Consider the following 27,279-nt stretch of genomic DNA (forward strand, 5'->3'; position numbering starts at 1 on the left):
CAGTCCATTTCCTCAATGTTAAATTTACTTTCCCTCTCCCGTAAACATTTCGAAGGTTTAAAACTTACATGGCTTAGCTCTTGAGTAGTTTGTGAATGTGATTGTCTGCACGATAGTGGATCTATTTTGGTTGAGCATGTCCTATATATATACACAGCACACTGATAACTTCACAGCCAAAGTGTTAAAGTAAGGCGAACTACCAAAGTCGGTAGATTTATATATACATGTATATTTGTACGACACATAAAACATGTTGTGACCCGGTTATAGAGCTATTTTTATTCTAGCTGCCCCAAAGATTCTATAATTATTTTGATGTACAGCTCCGGCTAGAGACTATGATATAAAGCAATGTCAGAATGAGATAATTATATTTGTCAGCTCATTTACATAAACAGTAGACAGAATAATACGTGTGTGTGGGTTTTTTTTTTAATCATCATATAATTAAAACAGTCAGAGACATCAGTGATATCCCGGACATTTATTTTCATAAATGTCACACCAGGTTTTCACCAAAGAATTTTTAAGGCTCTAAACTTAGCTATATCAATGAATAGAAAGGTGAGACAAATTATTCAATCCTAATATAGCGCGGCAACAAACTTCAGCTCCAAAGTTATATACGATTATTTTATGGCTACAATTATGTAAAAGGAATTAGGTCGTTGAATTTGTGATTTTTCAAGTTGTAATTAACAGAAAACAAACAATATAAAGATTAGTTTAAATGACAGATGATGTATATACATTTCAATAAACCAGCAGGGTAATACAAACTAGTATCAATCTTTACGACAGTTAAGTGGTATTTTGGATGTAGATGAGTAATAACTGTATACTAAATGTCTTATACAATAGGACAAAGGAATAAAATCCTCCAACACTAATCATAACATATATATATATTAGACTGGCCACCAGACCAGAAGTTTGTTTGTTTGTTATGAATTCCAAGCTAGATTCTAATACCAGATTATCTCCCCTTAGTTTGAAACTTAGGAATCAGACATATCCTAGGGACCAAAATCATAAAGCTCAATTTTATTTATAATCTTAATATTCTAGAGACAGGGGTCAGTCTACATATATATGTATGAATTCCTAGGGTCGAGGCAACACCAGGGTCAACATGCCGGGGTCAACGCAGGCGGATAAGTTGATCCTATGCAGGGCGATCAGAGAACAAGTATAGGGGCAAATCTAAAGGGGTGCATCAATTAAAACAAACTAGGGACTGGTTTTCTTGTATTTGTTGTGATTGGTGTACCCTTTAAATATATATGTATTTACAGTTTCATGGTGATGCTGCTACTGTAAGCATGCTTATTATGGTGTACTCATATTTATATTATTTATACACATTAAAAAATTTAACAGGTTACCGCAATGATGAATTAGTATATCCACATTCATTTGGTACAGAAATTATATATTGTGATTAGCGTAACTTCATTTTAGCACAATGCTTCCAATGCAAAAACTGCTTATATAGGACTACTGTTGATGAAGACAACATGAAATTTGTCTGCGAATCCGCTGTACCGTATCACTATAAAAGCCATAGGATGGCAATTCAATATTTAGATAACCAACAATCTAGTAGATATTCTTAATCACAAAATGATGTAATGTTGCATTTCCAGGAATTCTTTACCTATGAACTGCTTATGGAAAGAAGTCTTTTATAGGCATATCCTGCTATCTAAACACTTTATTTGCAAACAAAAAAATGAGGATTGAAGAAAATGTTTGACTTGTTCCCAATCAGAGCCTCAGATTCAAGACAAAGGTACTTGTAGCAAATATTCACTTAGTCCAAAAATATTGGAATAGCACATAACGAAATATTGCATTCATGTATCATAAATTGTACAAAATTGGGCTTTAAGTTAAATCAAGTCTCATACAAATTGGCTAGGTATTGCACAATAACTTATGTCAAATTATTATTCTACAAAGTAAGATTTATGCCTGAAGCCTCAATTGATTCCTTCAGATCTAGTACAAGTGTACTATGTTATTTAAAGTTTAAATATGCTCAACAGTCCAGCTCATCAAATGGAATTGGTCGTACCAGCTGGTGTAGATTGACGTACCTTTGACAATTAATGTATATCAATTTGTCATCTAGGTTAATAAACAGAATTAATAAACAGAATATCAATAATTTAACATATGCATTTAATATGTCACACTATAATTGAATCTTGAATGGGATTGTTACTTATTCAATGATTTCTCTTTTGTAGAGAAAGGTAGCTTATTTTACTGTGTCCTTTAATTGGTAAATTAGATCCTTCACCAAAGGCTTATAACGGATTCAAAGACTGAATTGAATCAGTTTGTATATGTTAGGATGAAAGAACCATTAGACTGGTGTAATGTAATTCCTTTTTGGAGAATAAAAAGTAAGAGGGTTGATAAAGTAAATTTACCTGTATGTCCTAACCATAACATATGGTCTGACAGTACAGGAGAAACTAAAACAAACCCAATATCCGTGGTAACGAATCACTTTGCCTAAAACTTGGCTACTGTAACATCCATCTACCCCTTAAACTATCACAGATCAGACAACATTTTTTGCTTTCCTTTTCTGAATACAAGTTACAAGCACAAATCAAACACAACTGATTGCATTTCAATGGATTTATCCTGAAACAATGTGCTCGGTAAACAGGGAATGTGTCGGGAGAAAATGGGTTATGTATACAAACTAATGATAAGGTAAATAAGCATGTCTACTACCCATGCCTCTGATTTCATCCTTGATTGAGCTTCAGTCTGCGTAAGGTTACACAAAATGAATTTCTAATCCTGTTCCTAGAATCACTGCTGCCTGAGGCAGCGTCAGATCATGTGACAACCCCTCTCTTCAGTCTACCAGTTACATAATCCAATAAACAAACCACACTAAATTGGGAGAAATCTTCAGGTCATGTAAGGACACTAGGGCATCATTGTATTGTACACTAGCTTTATCACAGCTAGTACTCAACATATTGATGAGCATGTCTTACACTATATAATCTACAGCAGTTTGTCGACTTGACTGAAATAAAAATCCAGAGTAGTCCCTGTCTGACTGAAAATGAATAATATTATCCTATCATTTTTTCACCTGATAATGTTTAGCAGTACCCTGATAAATTGATATTGACAGGATTTTTGAAGTCAACATGACCTAGATTGTATACAACTCTCCAGTAATCCATCACATTCCATTCATTGTGTATTGATTAGAGACCATATATGTCTGGCAGGGGACAAAATTAGTTAATGAATGGCTTTTAAGTACTCTTTGGTACAAATGACAAACACATTGATTGGAAATGACTCTTGACCTAGAAATTCAAGACAATAAAAATACCCTGCCCCTAAATTCACAGAGATAATATTTTACAGCTGAAAATCGAATATCTGCATGCAGCGACTGCAGCAAATCTCAAGACACTTAGTAATATAAGCTTGTGTAAGATACTTACACATAGACTCATCTCTATGATTTCCTGCGCTTTACAAATATTCTTTTTCAAAAATGAACAATTCATTTTAAAAATATGTATTACCCTACATACAGGTATTGATTGTATGAGATAATGGACCAAAAGCCATCAATTATGTAATATTATGTAAGACTTATCTACTTACATAAACTCTTGGCATTTTGCTAATATTACATATGTAGTTTGCATTATAAAGAGGGCTGAAAATAGAGTTTGGAATGTGGCTGTATTTTGTTTCCTGTGAAATTAACACAAATTACTTAAGATAAAGATAAATATATAACCAAATAGCTACATTTAATTTAGTCAATGATCCCATGCAGTATAGTAATGGAGGTTTCCACTGAAATACGGTCAGATACATAGTCACCAAACTTATATCTACACAGAATCCTGTCATTTCATGTACACACACTCAGAAATCCTGTAATTACACACAGAATCCTGTCATTTCATGTACACACACTCAGAAATCCTGTCAATTCATCAATAAACTCTCATATCATGTCAAGTGGAACTCTGCTAAACTGACCACAATACATGAATTTTTGGCCAATCTAAAGAGGGTTCGGTTGGGAGAAGTAATTCAATTTGACTAATCAGTATCTGCATGCAGATGATATTGATAGGATGACATTGTTTGCAAGCAGTGATAACATTTGAGGTTAATGAATCTATAACAAGAGATCCTTGGCTCCCACGTTGCACCTTAGAATGATTTTTATTGGTTCCATATCAGACTGATACTCTCTCTACTTTTCCCTTCTTTCTTTTTTTCCTCTTTATAATCTGGTAACATGAACATGTGGAACCTACATGTGAAGAGAAACATACCGCCAGAACTTTTCAAGTGATAAACTCTATAAATCCAAGATGGTCCCCCAATTGACCACTTTATTTTTCTAATCAAATATCAAAATACAATGGCACAACTAAGGACCAAGGGGAACCTACACATGACGTTTGAGGAATATATCCCTCAAGTTCTTTTCAAGAAATAGTGATAACAAGGATTATTCACATACGGACGGACGACTGACCACCGACCACGGATGCAGGGCGATTTGAATAGCCCAACATTGCCCACCAACTGATGATACACATTGTATTTCTAAAAGCTTGACATACTATAATTGGCTTCATTTTTGTGTATGAATTTGTCTACTGCAAAAATAATCATCCAAGCTAGGCCTTGTCAAAGTAAATGCGAAACTCTAGTTTTCTAGCTCTACTTGTTTTCATAGGTAAACCAATGGTACCACTAGGATGAAGAATGGTGATATGGTATGATTAGTACACAACTATATCAATTAAATCATAATGCTCCTCTAGTCGTAGGTATACTTAGTAGTAATTTACCTACTACACATGTGTGCCCCAAGACAAAGCTTACGACAACAATCACCCCACAAGTGTTGATTTCACAGTCTATTGGCCAGACACCTGTGATGTATATACATTTGTACTCAGGTATATATGGCCCGTTTACAGAAGTAATTTTGGTTATATTTTAACTATGCCAGTGTTTACAGAAGTAATTTTTGTTATATTTTAACCATGATGGAGACAAAATTGGTTCGGTATTCCGAATTCAGAGGGATCGTTATTGGGAAGTTTTTCGGCATAGCCGTCTAATTTTGTTTTGGCCCCAGATATGACGCGACAGGTGGCGTTCTGGTCAAGATGAAGTATGTGATTGGTCAATGTAGCGGTCAATGCAAAATGCAGATATACAGTTAAAAACGAAACAAAGTTAAAGAGACCTCACGGTAAACCAATATTTATTTTGTATTTTTTATCATATTATTGGGTATATCTTTTAAAAAAATAACCTTCTGAACAATAACCATTCGAATTTGATGATGTAGGCCTATGTACATAAAAACATCAATTATCAATTATTAAAAGGTTATCAAACAATCTGAATATGCAAAAATTTTGTGACATATACGATAAACGCATGCGCACAACAAACTAAAACACATGGAAACAAAAATGGCTTCCAATGTGAATCGACTGCGGTTGAAAACGATAACAGCTTCCGCAATGAAGAGAATAATAGGAAAATGGGTCAAACACAATCCTAGAATTAAACTTGGGAAGCAGTACAATAGACTGTAACAGTTCAAACATGAAAACAGCAGTAATACAGACGCCGCTCGTATTCTGCTTGATTGTTTGATAGTAGGTCATGACAATCTCGGTAATATTTACACAAACTCAGTAAGATTTCCACAAACTCGATAAGATTTCCACAAACTCTGTAATAGTTCCACAAACTCGGTAATATACCAGTACATCGCTACTGTCACTATACTATATGAACAATGTTTACACTTATTTACACATAAATATGTGTGCCGTAATATATACAGAACGTGTTATTTAACATTTAAACCACTGTATAATATTGTTATCCAACTAACCCAGATGGAATATATATATCGCCTTGTAAACTATCGTCTGTTTGCATGTGCTGCCACGATTGTATGCTGCCACGATTTCAAAACAGTCACGTAATGATTTTAAAATAATGTCCACGCTAAATTTAGAAGGGGATTCCCAACTAAATCGAGTGGTCAAGCTGGACATAGGGATTGACTGTGAACATTGGGACAGCACAGAAACATAACTGGAAAGGAACAAAACGCATACATTCAGTGAAAATTGCAACGTTTTTACCGTGATGTCCCTTTTAAATTGAATGCAAGCTGAATAAGTGGATGCATCTATTCAAATGACACATTTGCAGTCTTATCATCACCAAAAATGATTCAAACTGATATAATTTTGTTATCCGTGCTGAAACTGCGCATTTATTAATTACAATGTAGTTCGTTAACTTATTTCACCAGTAGTTTTACATTATAACCACCAGCATTAAAACTATGCCGTTTATCTTTTTTAAAGATATTTCTTGTTTATTACTATAATAAAGAAAGATTAATATGTATATCACCATTTTGTTCAGTATCAAGAGGTTATTGGTTTCGAGAAGAATCAGTTTTGGGAAGTTGCACTCTATAAAAGCATACATTCAGAAACCCTGTTATAGTCAACACAGTTACTACATACACTAATAGATTGTGTTGACATACAATACTTAATTTCACCATGAAGCCATATCAATGTAGTTTATGTTAAATTCTATATAAGGTATTGATTATTTTATGTACAAATACACAAAAATCTTGTCAATAAGTGTTAACAAGTGTAAAATTTCTTTATTTCCATTCTCTAACTTTGAAGATTGCTTCAATCCATGTTGCAGTAGAAAATCGGTATTACATCTCAATACTTCCTGATTCTGCAGACATTGCTTATTAACATGGGAATCAAAAATAATCTTTGTTCAGATTATGTAACAGTAGCTATTTGTCAACACCTGATGTCTGGTGATATTTATAGGTGACCCTGGCGACACCAGGTTGGGATGTCGGAGAAGAAGCGAGCAGTGAATACATCACACTAGACTGGTTGTGCTATGTCGGCCTGGTTGACCCTAGTCCAATTTGTTTTCTGTCATCGAGACAAACAACCTGTCTACCAACCAATACAGAACTACTTAAATCTATCCAAGTCATCATGAGAATGTTTTTAACTCATTCCTCAAATGCCTAAAAACAGTCAAACAGTCACAGGTGTTCAATTGTTGTACATCAAGTACTGCTGTAAATATAAGGAAGGTTATTATTCTGCAAATCTAAAAATCTATCTTATATCAGAATAACCAATAAGTACATTTGAATATCTGAGGTCAACCAAGGTTCAAATGCACTGAAAACTAGTGAGCTAAGTAAGCTATACATGCAGTATCTTTTCATTTATAATGAGCCAAATTTCTGAGAAGCTCAATTTGTATTAAATAATTCAACATGATTGATAAACATTGGTTATGTATTATACATCAATTATGGAAACAAATAAAATTCAGTAAAATAGTGGAAAAACAACACTTAATGTATTGATTTGATACTAATGCACAGGAACCTATAACTCGCACTTAAATTTCTACACATGAGGCATAAGTGTGCTTGCTTGTAGCTATTTCAATTTTATCTACACAATTTTTTTTTCTGTAAGATCTTTCTTTGAAATCATTTAAAATTAACATATGAAATCAATACAATAATATGTCTAGGATTTTTCCTAAATTTAGCACTTTTGAGTTATGTATGAACTTTATACAAGAATGTATTTATCAATCTGTCACATGATAAATGGGGTAAGAATTTTGGTCTGAAATCATAAAGTATGGGGTGACTCGGTACAGGTAGATGTTGGGATATAAATGACTTTCTCCTGAATTATAAAAAGAATTAACCCCATCAAGGTCGTACTTTAGGGATTCACTGATTGAACCTTCTGGGTTTCACATTATCTACCTCATTTAAATTTATAATTAATGTCTGATTTTTTTATTTTCACTTTCATAATGGACTATTTTATTGAAAGAATTATTTTCCCAATCCATAATGATAAATGTGTGTGCCAAAGAGATAGGTCCATGTATAAATATAGGTATAATGTTTGTATTATTTATTAATGTTTGGGTTGAGCTGTTGGGTATCTGTGTGATGTCCTAATCAATTCCTGTATGTATCCTAGAACTGTATTTAAATATATGCTCATATAATATCTTGCCACATGTATATTTGGTCCTAAATGACTTTCAATTGTCAATAGGCTGTAACAATACAAAAATATAATAGAACACATTATGTCACTGACCAAGCTATATGCCCTTAATTATATACAATGTATATATATTATCAATCTGGAATAATTAGGATAGGTTTAAACATCAACAAAGTCATAATTGTAACTGGTGTGTTCTGTCACGTAATAAGACCATGTCATAAATATTGTATGACACATGCACGTGTTCACTTTGTTAATAGATAAGGAAGTCCACAAACTGGAACAAGAGACCCAAAGGGCCTGCATCACTCACCTGGATATTTCAGCATTCATGGCAAAATATTTTGAGTTACATTACAATTATTTTTCTACCTTTTTTGCTGCATCTTCCACTAAGAATGCTTCTGACCAAATTTAGTTCAAATCCATTCGTAACTTTATGACTAGAAGCGATTTAAAGAAATTACCTCTATTTCCCTTTTAGCCCAGCCCCTCTGGCCCCTTGGGGGTCAGAATCGTCATTACTGCAAAATCTGTTCCCCTTCCCACAAGGGTTTTTCTGACCAATTTTTTTTAAAATCCATTCAGTATTTTATGACTAGTAGCGATTTAAAGCAAATGTTGGCGGACAATGGATGACAGACACCACACCATGGCATAAGCTCAATGGCCCTTTGGGCCAGGTGAGCAAAAAACAAAAATTGGTTAATGTTTCTCATTATTGTCATGTGAAAAAGTTACATCAATCTTGATTCAAGAATTATGTGATAATCATGTGACCAACTATTTACACATGATGTAATTAAACAAACTGCGTATATATGTAATGCTGTAAGGGCCTAATATAGGTGGTGTACGACATAAGAGTAGGTATGAAATGTCCTGAAGCAAGCACAAACAGCAGGGTGATAATTAGTCAACTATATAGCTGAAGCACCTGATATCTAGCTAATTATTGCACCGGACTCTGGTAACACCCAACTTCAGACATTACAATACACATTTTGATTCCTTTCTAGGGCAATCATATCATACCAGCTATTTTGTCTATTAATTTTATTGATCATTTGAGAAAGTGTCACATCTGCCAGTCAGTTTTTTTCTTTTAATTGCTACTACTAGACATGAACAACTGGATGGATTTTGACCAAATCAGAAGCAGGTTTGGGGGAAGAGAACCAAATTTTGCATGAATGGTGACTTTGGTCCCACTGGTGTTTCAGTGTAGCCAAGTTACAGGAACTGCCCTGCAGGTAGGGCATAAGAATTGTACCTGCTGTCCTCACTGCATGATCATTATAGAGGCGACTAAATTTGCCTCACTTTTGGCCTTAAAGTTGAGTGTTTGCCCCTGTGAGGAAGACTGGTTCCTGTCCCCTGGCCAAGACATGTATGTCTAGAGTCTCTAAAATCGTAGTTTTTTTATCTTATTTGGTGCTCAGCATTTTTGGAGCGTGATGACTGGTTCACCCGTTATCAGTATAATCTGACAGAGTGGGATGGTCTGTTGGCTGTCTTCGGCAGTACGCTTCAGTAAGGTAGCACTATAAAGTCAACATCAGTTTTGCACTATCACAAAGAGACGAACATGAACATGCCGCAGCCTTCCAGAACACACACATTCACTACACACTTGTATCTCGCACACGGCGGAGATCGTCCTTGGATGACCTTGGCTGTTTATAGGATGTTAAACAATACAAAACAATCCAAACCAAGTAACTGGAAATACAACATATACACAAATTTATCGAGCTCTAAATTAAAGCCCCTTTTGAGTCAAAGTTTATATAGTCGGCCCTCTGGACTTAATGCAGGACCATTATTTTAGTCCTCAATGTGTAGGGGTGTTCTCCAATGAAGACAACTTACAATTTATTCAGCATATTTTAACATTGAGTTAAATTACTACAGCAAAATTATATATATTGTATACCTGTAATGATATATACTTGTATAGAATTAGTATCACTTGAAATTAAAGTTTGAAGAATTTTGAAGCACCTCCACTTGTATGTGCCAATTTCCAACAATCAACCAACCTCTACTTTCATATTATGTTCTGTTCTATTGGCCACATTGACAATTTTTAGAATAAATACAATATTTATTTTACATGTGAAAAATTGTATCATTTTACATGTTTTAATATTTAGTGTAGAAAAAGACTAAGTAGCTATTGTTGAAAGCCTGTATATACACAACAGGATGTGATGTAACCTAATATAGCCGAGAGGATTTCCAGTGTTACATCACTGCAACATATGGTATAAGCATATATATTACACAATTTTCTGAGATTTTCCTGTTACATTTCACACATCACCATGACAAAATGGCCACTGCATATTGTAATGTTCCTATAAATATTGATTTTAGCCTATAGATACCGTAAATATGTCAAGTATCAGCCACCTGTTTCTCTTGTATTTAATTTTTTTTTAATTCATCTAGATATGTTTGAAATTCTTTATATCAGCAAAGAATATACAGCCAGATAAATTATGCAGAATTTCATATTCTGATGTGTATTTTGCATTTTAATAAAAAGGTGAATGACTTACCTGAATACCAAGTCGAGCAACAACCATAACATATTGATCACACATATTGAAAAACACCAAAAAATTAATTCAACAATGTGACAATTTTGTTTTAAAGAAAATAACAAACTTTAAATTCATGTGTAACAAAATGAAACATTTTCAGGATCATTATCATCTTTTTCCTTTCTTCAATTTTCATAGTACTGACATGTATATGGAAAAGTATACCCAGATCAATTAGGGAGGAACACTTGCTCATATTCGAAAACCAGCAACAATGCAGAAGCACAAACATTATTACCTGAGCGAACACATCTATCATCCGAACAGGGGCCGCGATGGCCGAGTGGTTAAGGTGTCCCGACACTTTAACCCTAGCCCACCACCTCTGGGGCAGTTGCCAGGTACTGACCGTAGGCCAGTGGTTTTTCTCCGGGTACTCCGGCTTTCCTCCACCTCCAAAACCTGGCACGTCCTTAAATAACCCTGGCTGTTAATAGGACGTTAAACAAAAACAAACCAAACAAACCAATCATCCGAACAGAGATGAAATTTAAGCTAAAGAACTATTTCCACCAGCATTACTTTGGACAAACCTGTGAACAATTAAATTTTCTCTCAAATGGAAATATTGCAACTGTGTAGATTTGATGCATAGTGAACAGTAAACAATTCATTTAATTTATGCACTCTTTTAACAATTTTGCATCAAAGAATGCCAGTTTGTCACAACTGATATTAATTTCTCGTTAAAAATGAATTAGGTCTTCATTCACATCAACAGTTTTATATATAAATTATTCCAAACTGGTAAATGTCTGTAATTATAAATGTCCCTGCTGTCATGTTACCTTTGCATAAACGTTGACCAAAAGCCATTAAAGAATGAAATTGCTAAGTGTTTGAATTGAATAACTTGATCATTTTATTTGTATAGTAAGTGTGACCTTGACCTTGGAACCCTGAAACAAAACAGTGTCCAAATTATACTCATACTTGACCTTTTATCAATTTGACCAAAATCTGTCAAAGAATTCATGAAGTTGCTTTAGTGTTTACATTGAATTGGGACAGGATGTGACACCATGGACAAGGGCAACACTATATATCCCACATTTTATAGTGAGGGCATTAAGGGAAAGGAAGTACTATTTGGTGTCGCCATCTTATCTAATCACAGAAACTAAAGCATTAAGAAATGCCATACAAAAAATTAAACAAATTTGCCTCGAGCATTACTAGACCGGGAAGAAGGAAGCACACAAGCTACTGACGGACCAGGAAACTACAGAACCCGGACGAGGTGAAAGGTCAGCCTAAACAAATGCAGATTGTGTGCGTAATCATCTGTCCAGTATGTCTGGGGCAGGCCCGATTATATGTCAGTACACTCCCAATTTGTTTATGTGGTAATGGTTAGGGGTGAAAATCCTTTTTTAATGAAAAACAGTCTGGACAGAAAATGGCCCCAAATTGAGCAAATATTACATCATAATGGTGGCCTAGGTGTTACGTAATGTACTTAAGACTGGTATTGCAGACAGAAATGCATTAATCTGGCTGCATAGGTATATAAATAATTATTTCATGCCCTGAATGTTTTTATTCTCTGTTTGCAGGATCGCTGTACGTTTTTTCCTTTGCTCAATGTATCTCCATGGGTTTGACGAGGCGACGTTGCTTTAGTGTGTTGTTCGTCTGGACTCTTGCTGAGACGGTTAAAATGGGAGTATATATGACCTATTAGCCACATCACAATGTCCAGAGAAGGCTGACCCGGTGGATCTTAACCACATTTCCTGTCTAGACATACTTTTATCATCATATTGATTACCCCACAAAAAAATTTCTGCAAAATCTACAATTTTTCATGCGGAGCGTCTGAGCAGCTAAATGTTAAGACTAGGAAAATATAACAGGAAGGCTGTTTTGCTGGGTAGTAGACAAGATGGTGGCTCTATATATGTACGTCACCACTTACCCGCTCTTTCAGCTCTTACCCTAAAATCTAATCAGTTTTCTCTTACAAATCACCTCCAAGGGAAAACTTCTAGACAAAATCTGCAAAACACCGAATAAGGTGGCAATGCTTAAGCACAGCAAAAGTTCGTTCCTCCTCATTAAGAAAAGCTAAAGCAACCTCCGTTGACACGTTTGCCTCTATATTGTAATGTCATTACCCGAATATATTCAAAATCAATTCAACCCAATGAGGCCAGTAAATGTCGCATATCATGACACAACATATGCCACTGACCTTTAGAGCTTAGTACACAGTCTTACACACAACTCCATTATATGTGACCTCTGCAGATCATTAAATTTCATAAATATCTTGTTTAAATCAAATTGTAAAAGATGAAGAAGGATCGAAGGAATAAAAAGTGAAAAAATACATGAAATTGATCAAATTCTCTTATATCTTCCACTAAATTAATATAATTTTTTTTTCTTATTTAGGGATCCATATAACTAAAACTCTCCTTATTGCATGATCTTTTTTTGTTTCATTCCTCAACCTGAAGCGACGTATCTTCAATGAAAACTTCCAATTTATTCACCATAACATTATTTTAACATTGAGTTATTTGCCCATTACTATAGCAAAGCATTAAGTGTAATATGAGAAGGAATTATTATTACTTAAAATCAGAGTTTGAGGAATTTTGAAACACCTTCACTTTTAAGGATTTCTCAATTTTATATATGCCAATTTCCGATAATCATCTAACATCTACTTTCATATTCTGTTCTATTGATCTCATAACCTCCTGAGCAATTTTCAGAAGAAGACAGAATTACTTTTACAAAAAGTTTGAAAAAATACTGTCATTTCACATGTGTTGATAATTAGTCTTCAATAAAGAAATTAAACTGGGCTTAACACCAAACACAAGAAAATACCAACAGATTCTCCAAAACTCATGTTTGCTGCAGTGTAGATAGGTGTGAAGATACACTGAGTTTGCAACAGTGTAGATAGGTGTGAAGATACACTGAGTTTGCAGCAGTGTATACGTAGACAGGTGTGAAGATACACCGAGTTTGCAGCAGTGTAGACAGGTGTAAATTAAGATACTATGAGTTTGCAGCAGTGTAGACAGGTAAGAAAAAAAAATTATATATAGTTGTGCTGAATTGATATTCCTTTTCCATTCATTTGAATATATTCTATTCATTATGCAATCAACTAGACAGAGTAAAGATAAATACCTGCTTTGCTGATGATGTCATAAATCATATTTATCAAGCAATTAGGATCTTGACCTTGGAACATTATAAGACAAATTTATTAAGTGGTCAAATGTGATCTTGGACCTTGACCAATAACCACCAGAATCTTATCAACCTCTGAACTTTATAGTTATATGATACTAACATTTGAATATGAACCAGTTTCATTGAGGATTTATGAAATATCATGCAAAACTATTTTTATCGCAGAAGTGGTCAAATATGACCTATGACCCTTTATTCTTGAATGATGACCACCAGAATATATGACTCTGTGTAGAACTAGGTGTTATTATACTCAGGTGTAGATATGAAACAAATCTGTTGATGCTTACATAAAATATCTAAATGGGGTCAAATTTGGCCCTTTATCCTTTAACCTTGACCAATGACCACCAGAATATGGTCAGATATAAAACTTGAGTAATAATAATATGGTATATATATGAATACATTCTGTCAAGAGGTTTTCATTGTCATTTATTTGGAACAGGAAGGGACCACATAAGATTACAAAGAAGACATAGCTTTCGTAGTATGTCCTCCATGTAATAGCATGAAAATATCAATTTAGTAATGAGACAAACAGATACATGATGTGTATAACTGAGGAGAACAGAAGTAAGACACAACACTCTTTCAAACTACATTTATGCAATAATATTGATTAAAAAAAAAACTTTTAAGGAATCCTAAATTACGCTTTAAGAACTTGTTAGACCTAAAAAAAAAATTGTATCCTTGAAATATCTTATTCTAACCGAGACAGAAAAAGTAGAAATCTAGCTGTGTAACAAGTTTTTGGGCACCACTCCTGAACTAATGCTTGATATATATGGCCTGCCATTTTTGGTGGATGGTTTCTTGTGCCAAAACTGTTGGGCTCAAGGACACGGCAGTCCATTAGGTCCTGTTAATGTTCACATGCATTGTCTGCGCCTGTGACCTCCACTCTCCAGGTGTGGCCTGCCGGGGTCCACTATGTGTACTAGGTCAATAAACTCAAGTGATATCACAGCCGCTTGCTGCACATTAGCAAGTCCCAAAACAGGTCCCATCAGCGTCATGTAGCACATCATTGAAGCCGCAGCTCTATTTTGTCTGGCACAGACAATATTCTTATTTATATACATTTATAGATGCAGAGAAGGCGTTTCAGTTTTATTGATTTTGATCAGTTCATCATCAGTTGAAGAAAATACAAAATATCTCTTTACCATGTTTTTCAAGAGATGTTGAACATTTTTATATACAAAATTTGTTTCAAAACCCATTTTTAACAGCAACATTTCATTAAAATTCAAACATCAATATCACTAAGAACCATCATCAAAATATTTTTTCCTCAATAAATAAGACATACAGGGTTTTTATGTCAGTTTCTAATCAGAAAATTGGTTTCTTAATTAGTTCCTTAGAATCAATAAAGAAAAACATGCATCTTGTGAAAATAAATTCCAGGAATTTAAAGTATGTTTGTGTAAAAATATATTAACAACTAAACCTTACTACAAACAAACAATAACTTTTCATTTTCATTGGATTTCTTCATATGTCTACAGAATATAAAATTGGTTTTATGACAATGGCAACCTGGATGGCAAGATTGGGAAAGACATTTCAGTGTATGAAAAAGACTACAAGTATGTAATGATAATTGACCAAGTCATCAAACAACTATCACAAATTGAGGCCTAATAAGGGATAGTACAATTAATTAGAAGTGTCTATGATAGTAATACCAATTACTGTAATTAGAAGTGTCAATGATAAAGTAATACCAATTACTGTAATTAGAAGTGTCTATGACAAAGTAATACCAATTACTGTAATTAGAAGTGTCTATGACAAAGTAATACCAATTACTGTAATTAGAAGTGTCTATGATAAAGTAATACCAATTACTGTAATTAGAAGTGCCGATGATAGTAATACCAATTACTGTAATTAGAAGTGTCTATGATAGTAATACCAATTACTGTAATTAGAAGTGTCTATGACAAAGTAATACCAATTACTGTAATTAAAGTTTCTATGATAAAGTAATACCAGTTACTGTAATTAGAAGTGTCTATGATAAAGTAATACCAATTACTGTAATTAGAAGTGTCAATGATAAAGTAATACCAATTACTGTAATCAAAGTGTCTATGATAAAGTAATACCAATTACTGTAATTAGAAGTGTCTATGATAGTAATACCAATTACTGTAATTAGAAGTGTCTATGATAGTAATACCAATTACTGTAATTAGAAGTGTCTATGATAAAGTAATACCAATTACTGTAATTAGAAGTGTCTATGATAGTAATACCAATTACTGTAATTAGAAGTGTCTATGACAAAGTAATACCAATTACTGTAATTAAAGTGTCTATGATAAAGTAATACCAGTTACTGTAATTAGAAGTGTCTATGATAATGTAATACCAATTACTGTAATTAGAAGTGTCTATGATAAAGTAATACCAATTACTGTAATTAGAAGTGTCTATGATAGTAATACCAATTACTGTAATTAGAAGTGTCTATGATAGTAATACCAATTACTGTAATTAGAAGTGTCTTCGATAAAGTAATACCAATTACTGTAATTAAAGTGTCTATGATAAAGTAATACCAATTACCGTAATTAGAAGTGTCTTCGATAAAGTAATACCAATTACTGTAATTAAAGTGTCTTCGATAAAGTAATACCAATTACTGTAATTAAAGTGTCTATGATAAAGTAATACCAATTACCGTAATTAGAAGTGTTTATGATAAAGTAATACCAATTACCGTAATTAGAAGTGTCTATGATAAGGGGTACAACAATTACCGTAATTGGAAGTGTTTATGAAAAGGGGTATAAGGATTACTGAAATTAAAACTCGCACTCGTGAAAATATCGATATTCTGTCATGCTATTGAAATATGTTAAATATTAAACGGGCATCCATTCAATATGCTCTATGTACGTCAGTTAAAAGATTTTACTGATGACTTATCCTTTTGGCACTAAATAAATATTCTACATGATTCTATAAAAGCTCATTAATTGTCACAGTGACATATTTACAGGGTTCAAGTTAACAACAACAAAGTGACACACCTTGGTACCTCTATATCGGTAAACCTTGATTAAACATAACAGCATGTAATTCTATAACATTGACCCAACTCTTGTTTGATATCCAGGAACTATATATATATTACCAGATAACATAACTAAATGTGATTTCAATAAGAGATCAATGTTGCTTTTTATAAAATGCATTTAGACACATCCACAAAGACTATCTGGGTAGTCGAGGGAACATTGACCCTGGTTCGGATTGCAACCTTCATGTGATATAAATTTAAATGACCCCTGCATGCACTAGGCCATATCATCCACTTTTCTCATGAACCAATCCAGTTTTACCAAGCATTTTTACTACTGCCTTCTGTCTTCACAGTTCTAAATTTAGATAAAATTACAGAAATTAAGGATATATATATATATATTTAGAAATATCTATACCAATGTGTAACAGTAACATAATGTACTGACTGACATTGATTTCTATGTCGTACAAGGCCATGATGCCTCACACATACCAACAGCCATGATCAAATCCATACCAGGCCTATAAACTAATACTTCATGAATATTTCACCAAGATAAAATGGAAAAATAACCACTAAACAAAATGACAGGCCCATATTTTTTTAATTTTTATATTTGAAATTCATAAGGCATCTGATGTACATTTTATGTAAAACCAGTTTGAAAATCAATAATGTGTTTTGGCTGAAATTTTCAATTAAATATAAACTGTTTTCTAACACCAACACTAACACCAATATTGCTTTGGTTATATGAACTGACCTTCGGCCATGAAACATGAGCAATTCCACAAATCCCACGGAAATGGAGTTACCTAAATTTTTATCATGAGTGAACATACCAAACATAAATATGCACTAGCGTGTATCATCAAAACACATCATCAGAAGATGTAAAATATGTGACACCTAAACAACTAGTTATATATAGCAGGCAGTAATAATCTTAACGTCCATGAATTATACCTGAACCAGCACTGGGAAATCCTGATCTGGGCTTCCTGAGCAAAACACAATAAATATACCACCCCAATTTGGGAAAGGCATAAATTTACACCACCCCAATTTGGGAAAGGCACACACCACCCTAATTTGGGAAAGGCACACACCACCCCAATTTGGGAAAGGCATACACCACCCCAATTTGGGAAAGGCACACACCACCCCAATTTGGGAAAGGCACACACCACCCCAATTTGGGAAAGGCATACACCACCTCAATTAGGGAAATGCTGATAGTCAGATGCTCAAGTTTAAAAGCTATCAAACAAATATTCAACAATGTCTCCCAAAAAAACAAAGTGTACCTGTAATAATATGCTGTAGTGAAATTACAGAACAACTTTTTAGAGATTAAAATGTAAAGATATGGACAATATGCTGCAGAAACTACGTCATACAGATTTAGATCGGAGATATCAGCTTTGTAAAGATCAGTCTCTGTTGATAGGATATAGGTTTTATTTTCTTGTCACAGTTCCAAGAAACACTTCACACATCAACGATTACATTCTTACCCTTCTGAATCATCCATGAAATTTAGCTGTGATCCCAGGAATTTAAGATCCTGTTGCACAGTTATTGTTCTGCAAGGACAAACTACAAACATGGCAATGGTCCTATCTGTCCCGGATACAAAATACCATAAAAAAGCGTCTAGGTGTATATGCAATTTTTTTTTTAAATTTGATAACCATTTAAACAACAAAGAAACACAGACCTAGAATAGGCATATCCTTGTAATTGTCTGAAATATTTCGTGTTTCAACCCATAATTCAGAATGATGTCAACAATTTCAGGGATTCTATTTCAATTCACATTACAGCAGTTAGTATAAATAGCTATGGAGTATAATGCAAAAGTTCTCAACTTAATTTGACTGTTGTAGCTTAATTACACTCTGAATTCATTCAATATTCAGTGTATATATGTAATACATTTAATAAAAGAAATATCAGTATTATTCCAGGATAAAATAAGTTTTAAAGCAGTACATGATTCTGTTATTATTCTACAAAATCACTGAATGTGATCAATTCTTCGATGAATTAAAAGCTTCTCAGATTTAATGTATATGTTAATCTTAAATCACAATAAGAGTTGCTAGAAGGCAACAAAACTCATTGACAGGGGTTAATTCAGATTTTTTCTTTTTTTTAAAAGTAGGTCAAAGGTCACAGTCAAGGTCAGCAGGTCTGCAAATGAAGTATGTATATTGATAGAAAGGTCTTCTGACAAGGAACACACATGTCAAATATGAAAGTCCTATCTGGTATTGTTAATAAACTGTGGCCAAGGTTAAACATTTTTCAAAAATAGATCATGTCATGATCAAGGTCAATAGGTATGCTAATATAGCAGCAATGGAAAGGTCTTGTGACAAGGAACACACACATAGAATACCTCCGCTATATCCTCATTAGTATTGACACAATACTGTTTTATGAAAATTTAAACAAACTGTCCACAGATGACCCAATGCTAGGGGTATAGAAATAGCTCCCATGGACTTCGCCCAGCGAGCTAAAAATCTAATAAACCTGCCTTGGTTTTGGAATGAATTAATGCACATGCTTTTTGCAGGCACGTATATAAACTACATGTCACCTACTTTGTCACATGAATGTTGCACATTCTCTACCTGGATACATCATAATACATGGGAACTTACATGTAACATATATAGTCATGAACGAGTTTAAAAAATGTCTGTCATGAAACAAACATCAACTGTCAAAATCCAAGATGGCCACCTGTCAGCAATTTTGTTATCCCCAATAAGTCTCAAAATTGAATGTGCACAACTACGGACAAAGGGTAACCTACTTGTATAGTTTCAGAAATATCCTTCCAGTACTACTCAAGGAATACTGTTAACTTTTAACTGTTTATATCCAAGATTGCCACCTGTTGGCCATTTTGTTTTCCTGATCAGATTCAAAATTGAACTGGCACAACAAAGGCGTGAAGGGAGCCTGAAGTATCCTTTAAGGGATTGCCAATAGTGAAATCAGCTAATCTTATTACAACACATGACACATTGTTTTGTCATGCTACGATGTGACATATGTCTTCTATCACAACACTTTGTCTATGATATGTGGAGAGTTATATATATCTTGGTTTCACAAATCATAGTGCCACTCATAGGTTCTGTGCATGAGGGATCAAATAAAGGAGCAAGTAGCATTAATGTGAAGAGTATTTAATTCTACCTTATTTGGGCTGTAAGAAGAAGATTTTTAAAATTTCTGTTAATTTGACCCTTTTTGGCCCCGCCCATCAGCCCCTGGGGGTCAGTCAGGGCCAACATGTACATACCATCAAACTGTCATCCCAAGCTGATAATGTTAACGAAGTTAGAATGAATTCCAATAAAAATTCAACAAATAATAGTCAAAAATGTGATTTCCCGATATAAACTATAGTAAAGTTTACCCCCTCCCCAGGGGCAAACATGAGACCCCAGGGTCATGAAATTCACAATTTTGGTAAAGCACCTTAAGATCCTTCCATCTATGAAGAGTATTTGATTCTACCATATCTAAGAGTAGAGAAGAAGATTTTTGAAATTTTTGTAAATTTTACCCATTTTGGCCCCGCCCACCAGCCCCTGGGGGTCAACTAGGGCCAACATGTACATACCATCAAACTGTCATCCCATGCTGATAATTTGATACAAGTTAGAATGAATTCCAATACAAATCCAACAAATAATAGTCAAAAATGTGATTTCCCGATATAAACTATAGTAAAGTTTACTCCCTCCCCAGGGGCAAACATGAGACCCCAGGGTCATGAAATTCACAATTTTGGTAAAGCACCTTAAGACCCTTCCATCTATGAAGAGTATTTGATTCTACCATATCTGAGAGTAGAGAAGAAGATTTTTGAAATTTTTGTCAATTTGACCCTTTTTGGCCCCACCCACCAGCCCCTGGGGGTCAACTAGGGCCAACATGTACATACCATCAAACTGTCATCCCATGCTGATAATTTGATACAAGTTAGAATGAATTCCAATACAAATCCAACAAATAATAGTCAAAAATGTGATTTCCCGATATAAACTATAGTAAAGTTTACTCCCTCCCCAGGGGCAAACATGAGACCCCAGGGTCATGAAATTCACAATTTTGGTAAAGCACCTTAAGACCCTTCCATCTATGAAGAGTATTTGATTCTGCCATATCTGAGAGTAGAGAAGAAGATTTTTGAATTTTTTGTAAATTTGACCCTTTTTGGCCCCGCCCACCAGCCCCTGGGGGTCAACTAGGGCCAACATGTACATACCATCAAACTGTCATCCCATGCTGATAATTTGATACAAGTTAGAATGAATTCCAATACAAATCCAACAAATAATAGTCAAAAATGTGATTTCCCTATATAAACTATAGTAAAGTTTACTCCCTCCCCAGGGGCAAACATGAGACCCCAGGGTCATGAAATTCACAATTTTGGTAAAGCACCTTAAGACCCTTTCATCTATGAAGAGTGTTTGATTCCACCTTATCTGAGAGTAGAGAAGAAGATTTTTGAAGTTTTAGTCAATTTGACCCTTTTTGGCCCCGCCCCTCAGGCCCCTGGGGGGTGGGGACCATATAATTCACAATTTTGGTTCACCCTCAGCCATGGAAGCTTCCTGTAAAATTTCATTGAATTTAGTTCAGCAGTTTTTAAGAAGAAGTTGAAAATGTAAATTGTTTACGACGCACGACGGACGACGCACGACGCCGGACAAAAGGCGATTGCAATAGGTCAACTGAGACTTCGTCTCAGGTGACCTAAAAATATGAAGTGGCAAGAAATAAGAAGACAGTGTTTTAGTGCATTCCTGGGTGTTTTACTGATAATTATCCTATGTCACTCTAAGGAATCTAATTTACTTTAAAAAAGCTTTGGTTGCATTAACGTTTGGCTGAAAGATGCAGAATTGCTTTTTTACATGTCACTTGAATTGGCAAATTATGATTACGTTTAATTCTTAGATCAATTAATCTTGTGATATACGTTATGTCTCTTGATAAACCACACCACGATTCCCTATACATATTTATTATGATTCATGTGAATTACGGTCCCAGCATATTTGGGTACCTAATTTTCTAAATTGTACTCAATTTACTGCTGATTTTTCTCCATAAATTAATCGATCTTTGATAACTTTGGTTTAAAAGAAACTCCTCTTGGAAATTTGTTGTTCGTTATTGATGGATGGTCCTACCTTATCCGTTCCGGTGATTTGTTGAACTGCACGTTCAATTCATATACATTGAACAGGCATTTCACTATCAACTGATTTAAACAATGCAACCTCTTTAGACAAGCTAACATTAGGCTTTGCATCAACTGGAATATGTACAAGTTACCTCCCCTTGCACAAACCAAACAGCAAGCATATTAATTTCCGCAGAAAATGGTTTGGAATACTCAATGATAAAACAGGTCATTGTGCATGATTTAACACTTTTTCTATAATCCATTTGTCTTTAAACATATAAAAGCGTGAATCATATTACTAAATTACAAACAAATATTTCGCAGAAGGAGAAAGTGTGTTTTTTTTGGGAGGCACAATTTCCGGTCCCATCTTGAACTCATCGGAATTAGTCATAGACTTTAGCAATATTTTGATTCCCCCAACAGTTTCCGAATGAATTTGTTCTAAGGGGAAAGTCGGCGATTACAGTTATAGGTGGCAGTGTTCGACAGCATCCAAAATACAATTTGAGCAGGCCTACTGATTTGACCTCTTGCTGTGACCATGACTTTGGGAGTATCTAGTTGTGACACTTCCATAAGTAGAGAAAGAGATTATGGGATATAAATCAGATCTCAAAAAACCTTATTTTGATAGTTATCTAGATATTTCAGGTTGATGTGTCTCCATTTCCAGAAGGTTGCTGCATAACAGTTATTTAACATTATTCTAGTGAGTTTCAGAAATAAGGTACTCGACCCTATTTGCCTACAGTACCACCATCATATCATGTTCTAAAATTGAAAAAAAATGGATATTTGTATGTCCATATAGGTAAATGACCTATCATGTGTTTACAAACCAGCAGAACACAACAGCATTATATAAATTACATGATGTACAATATATATAATGGATAGATAAGAACGAAGAACATTCAGACGAACAAGCGGATACAGGAAACAACCTTTCAAGGGCACAGGAAGCCAGTTAAGTAATCAACGCCTGGCTTTTAACACATGCATTTATAGAAAATTTTCTGATTTTTAAATCCTAAAGATTTTTGTAGAAACTTATACCAATCTCATATTTAAACTTTCGCTTAACTGAAAAATACCTCGGGGTAATCAAAATGTAAGACGTGCACAATAACATGCATGTATACTGTACCCTATGCACTTGAGATAAGAATTTGACTCACTGCTGCACATGCATATAGTGCACATGTGAAGATGGGCACTGTATATGTGCAGCCAAGCAGATCGCTAGACACATGCATAAGTATGCACACTGCCCATCGTCTGATGTCTCGCCCTCCCACCTACACTGTTTTAACTACCGACATACATAAAACTGTAAATTTCGTGCAGACTCCACTTCAACATGCTGGTTCTTCCTGTACATTCAGTATGTGCACCCAGACTGCAGCACAAGCGATTAATTTTTTTTTGTCATACTTATGCACAGCAATTGAACTGCTTGGTTGTAAATGTTCTAGTCTAGCTACCAGGTCATGACGTGCTTTGTTGCGCCATATGTATGTAGACCAAGGGCGGGCATTGTTTACCTGCCGACCATCCATCAGTATAATATATAGTCTTCTGAAGAATAATCAATCTCTTACAGACATATCATTCCTTTTCTTAAATTGAAACCATGACTCATGTAATCAAAATATCGAGTTTCAGTACATATTTCTTGATAGATATTCAACATTTTCTTTGTGATAAAGGATCAATTCAATTTTTTTTCCTTACACAAACTACATTTTTTCTGAATTGATGTCTGTGCCAGAAACAAACCCATAGACATATACATAATCAAAACAATATTACATAACATTTATTTAGTTTCCCATGCAATTTTAAAAGACACGCATATAAGTCACCACTTACCACACACTGTCAGTCCAGTTGTGTGAACATTTACAAGATAAGTAGTTTTAATATAATAAGTACTCTTAACACCACTACTTACATAGAAAAGGTCCAGGAATCAGTCCTGATTTCAATTGACCCAGGTGGTGAACATATTTGGAATTATGTGCCCAAATCAATGTTATGCGGCCTTACTACACTGTTGGCTGGTGCACCTGACTGAACCCATAATGACACTTTAGTACTGCTTAAGCCTGGTGTGCATGCTGAGTGGTAACCTAAGCCCTTTCCTACTATATATTACATAAAGAAATCGGATGATAACACCAAGATCCATTTCAGGATAAATAGAATTAGCACTTATAAACAATATGTCGGTTATTTACAATGCATGGACTTAACGAACTACAGAAATGAAAAATCCATACTTCTTACTTAAGGATGAGAAGGAATGTTAAAGAAGGTTTCTATTAAATACCTAAGCACACATGTTACCCATTCAAATCTCTTGTTTGTTATGTATGTCACCGATTTTTAATTTTACCTCCAATAATTCATTTTGTACAAGAAATCTACTTCTATACAGTTGAGATCATCTTCCATCCCACAGCTTATGCACAGAATATTACCGTAATTCATCTGAAAATTAGCCCATGTTTGGTAATAAGACAATGCCTGAAAAAAACCTCATGTCTGGTAATAATGCATGTCTGGTATTAAGCCCCTGTCTGGTAATAAGGTCATGCCTGGTAATAAGCCTTTGTTTTGAAACAAGGCCATTTATGGAAATAAGCCCATACATGGGAATAGGCCAATGCCTGGTGATAAGCCCAACCATTTCTACTGCAGTTAAGCAAAAATAACAAAACAATTTGTTATCGGTAATTGTAAGAAGCACATTTTGAGTAAAAGAATATGTGATCACCCCCTAGGCTCAATAGAGGACACTTTAGAAGGTAATGGGCTTTTTTTAAATCAACTTAAGATCATCTGATAAGATGCTGCAACACATGTACAATCCATGCATACACCCAGAGGAAAAATCTTAAGAAGTTTTTATATCTATGCATAATGTAACATCAAATACACCTTATATCTATGCTACAAATACACTTTGATGACATCTCTGTTATTTGTGTCATTACACCCAAGATGTTAAAGCACATAATGAATATATTTATGATGTATTTCTCAAATTTTATCCTGTAAATTTATTATATTCGTCAACTATATATTTTTGACATCTATCCAAGGGAGTTTGAATCCTACTAAGTTAAACTCTTTAGCATTGACGGCGGCAGAGACGACATCAACAACAACAACTGTATTTAACCTGTCTTTGAACCACTGTTTTCTTTTCAGATGAAAACAATAGTGCAACCACAGTACATGTAAACCACCTGATTTGACCCCACACTTATTTGTTGACCACCTAGCTATTACATGTAGATCAATGGTCAGATGCCGTCATTAAATAACCACTTTCAGTTTAGTGAGTTTACTGGACACTACGAGTGGTACAGCAAAAACTATCTAATAAACATAATATTCAATGTTTAGTATGAAGGCATGGCACATTCAGCTACCGTATATATAACAGTAAGGTGACTCAGGTTAAGATGTAGGCATTATTATACCATTCACAGCCATCACAAATAGAGAAACACAGGGTCAGTGAATATAGGTAGCACTGATGTTACTCTTATAGCATATAGACACAAAATACTCCCAATGAGAATTGTCATAGAAAAAAGCCAATTTTATAGTGGAGATTTCCTTTATAACACTTGGGTGTGCTTAACCTACATACCATATATTCTGTAATCTTTTCTAAAATCACATTAATATTTTGTAGAAAATCTGCATAATTATTTGTCCTTTCAAAAACAGCTCAGCATATCTGAAATTCCTTTGTATTCTCTGCTATAACTGGATTAGATTTTGTGGATAAAAGTGTGACAGAAAGCCCTATTTTTTACAGGGACCTCACACATTATAATCTGATACCAGATAATCAAAATTTCAAAAGATTTTTTCACAACTTTTTTTGAGAAATTCAACTACAGAACACAGTCTAAGGAATTCAAAATTCATATCTGTAAAAAGAAGAATCTTATGCAACATATTTCCTTTTCTTCTGTGACTTGTGTACCTTTATTGCTTCAGTACAACTGATTATCTTTCAATTATCACACCCTATAACAGAGTGTCTGGAACAAATGGTAAATCAATGCACAACTTGCCCTACTTTTGGTAGCAGAATTAAAATAAATGCTGTATATTTGTGGCACGGTGGATAGAGGTGTAGAGGATATTAACTTGTGTCTGGGTTCCTGTCCTGTGTAGGGGTCATTGGGTATTGTGGTACCACCAATTGTGTCATTGTCTTGGGGCCTCAGACACCAACAGATTGACTACCACTTATTTGAAGCACTGGAAGCAATGCTAATCAATTGCACTGCCTCTGCAAGATCTTCTATCTATTTCCAAAGTGAAAATCAACAGTCTTAAATTCTCTGTATATATACTTGACATTTTCCCTCAGAAAACAAAACTGAAACTATAAAACACAGGCTAATCTATATCACAATGGTCCAGATTCCTGGCGAAAACAGTCGAAATGAAAATGATATCACAATCTTTGTATCTGTATTAAGGGATGACATTTGGCTTGAAATTTCATAAAATATTTAGTTTTAAAAGTTGTAAAAGATCACGCTTTGATCTAACCATAAATTCTTTACAAATTCTCTGAAGAATGTGTTGGTCAGAATTCGAACTTGGGCTTAACTGCTTGCTTTTCGCTTAGGTTCTGACTGAATTTAGTGACAGATTATAGAATACGTACAAGCTTCCTCCACATTGTTTACCATGAATAATTTACAACACTGCAGAATACAAAGTCATACTAAAATGTGTAATTTGATACGCATGGCAACGTATATGATGTTTGGTCCACAAAATGCACCAACTTATTGCATTATTGATGTGGGAGACAACAGTACATAAGTATAGAATACATGAAGGTAATAATTTACGTCTGAAATATACAGGTACACTTTCTATTTAACATTAAACAGATATATCAATAGTTGTCTCATACTGACGGTATCATGTCAACATTGCCCAATTATCTGTGTGCTATAATACTACATAATATATATATATATACAT

General features: G+C 34.4%; 1 protein-coding gene across 1 annotated transcript in view; it reads right to left on the reverse strand.

Annotated features, from left to right (window-relative positions):
- Positions 1-27,279, reverse strand: part of LOC117332480 (peroxisome proliferator-activated receptor delta-like) — a 134,346-nt gene that overhangs the window by 96,236 nt on the left and 10,831 nt on the right. The gene's annotated exons all lie outside the window — the stretch shown is intronic.

The sequence above is a fragment of the Pecten maximus genome, chromosome 1, assembly GCF_902652985.1.
Source record: "Pecten maximus chromosome 1, xPecMax1.1, whole genome shotgun sequence".
Lineage (NCBI taxonomy): Eukaryota > Metazoa > Mollusca > Bivalvia > Pectinida > Pectinidae > Pecten > Pecten maximus.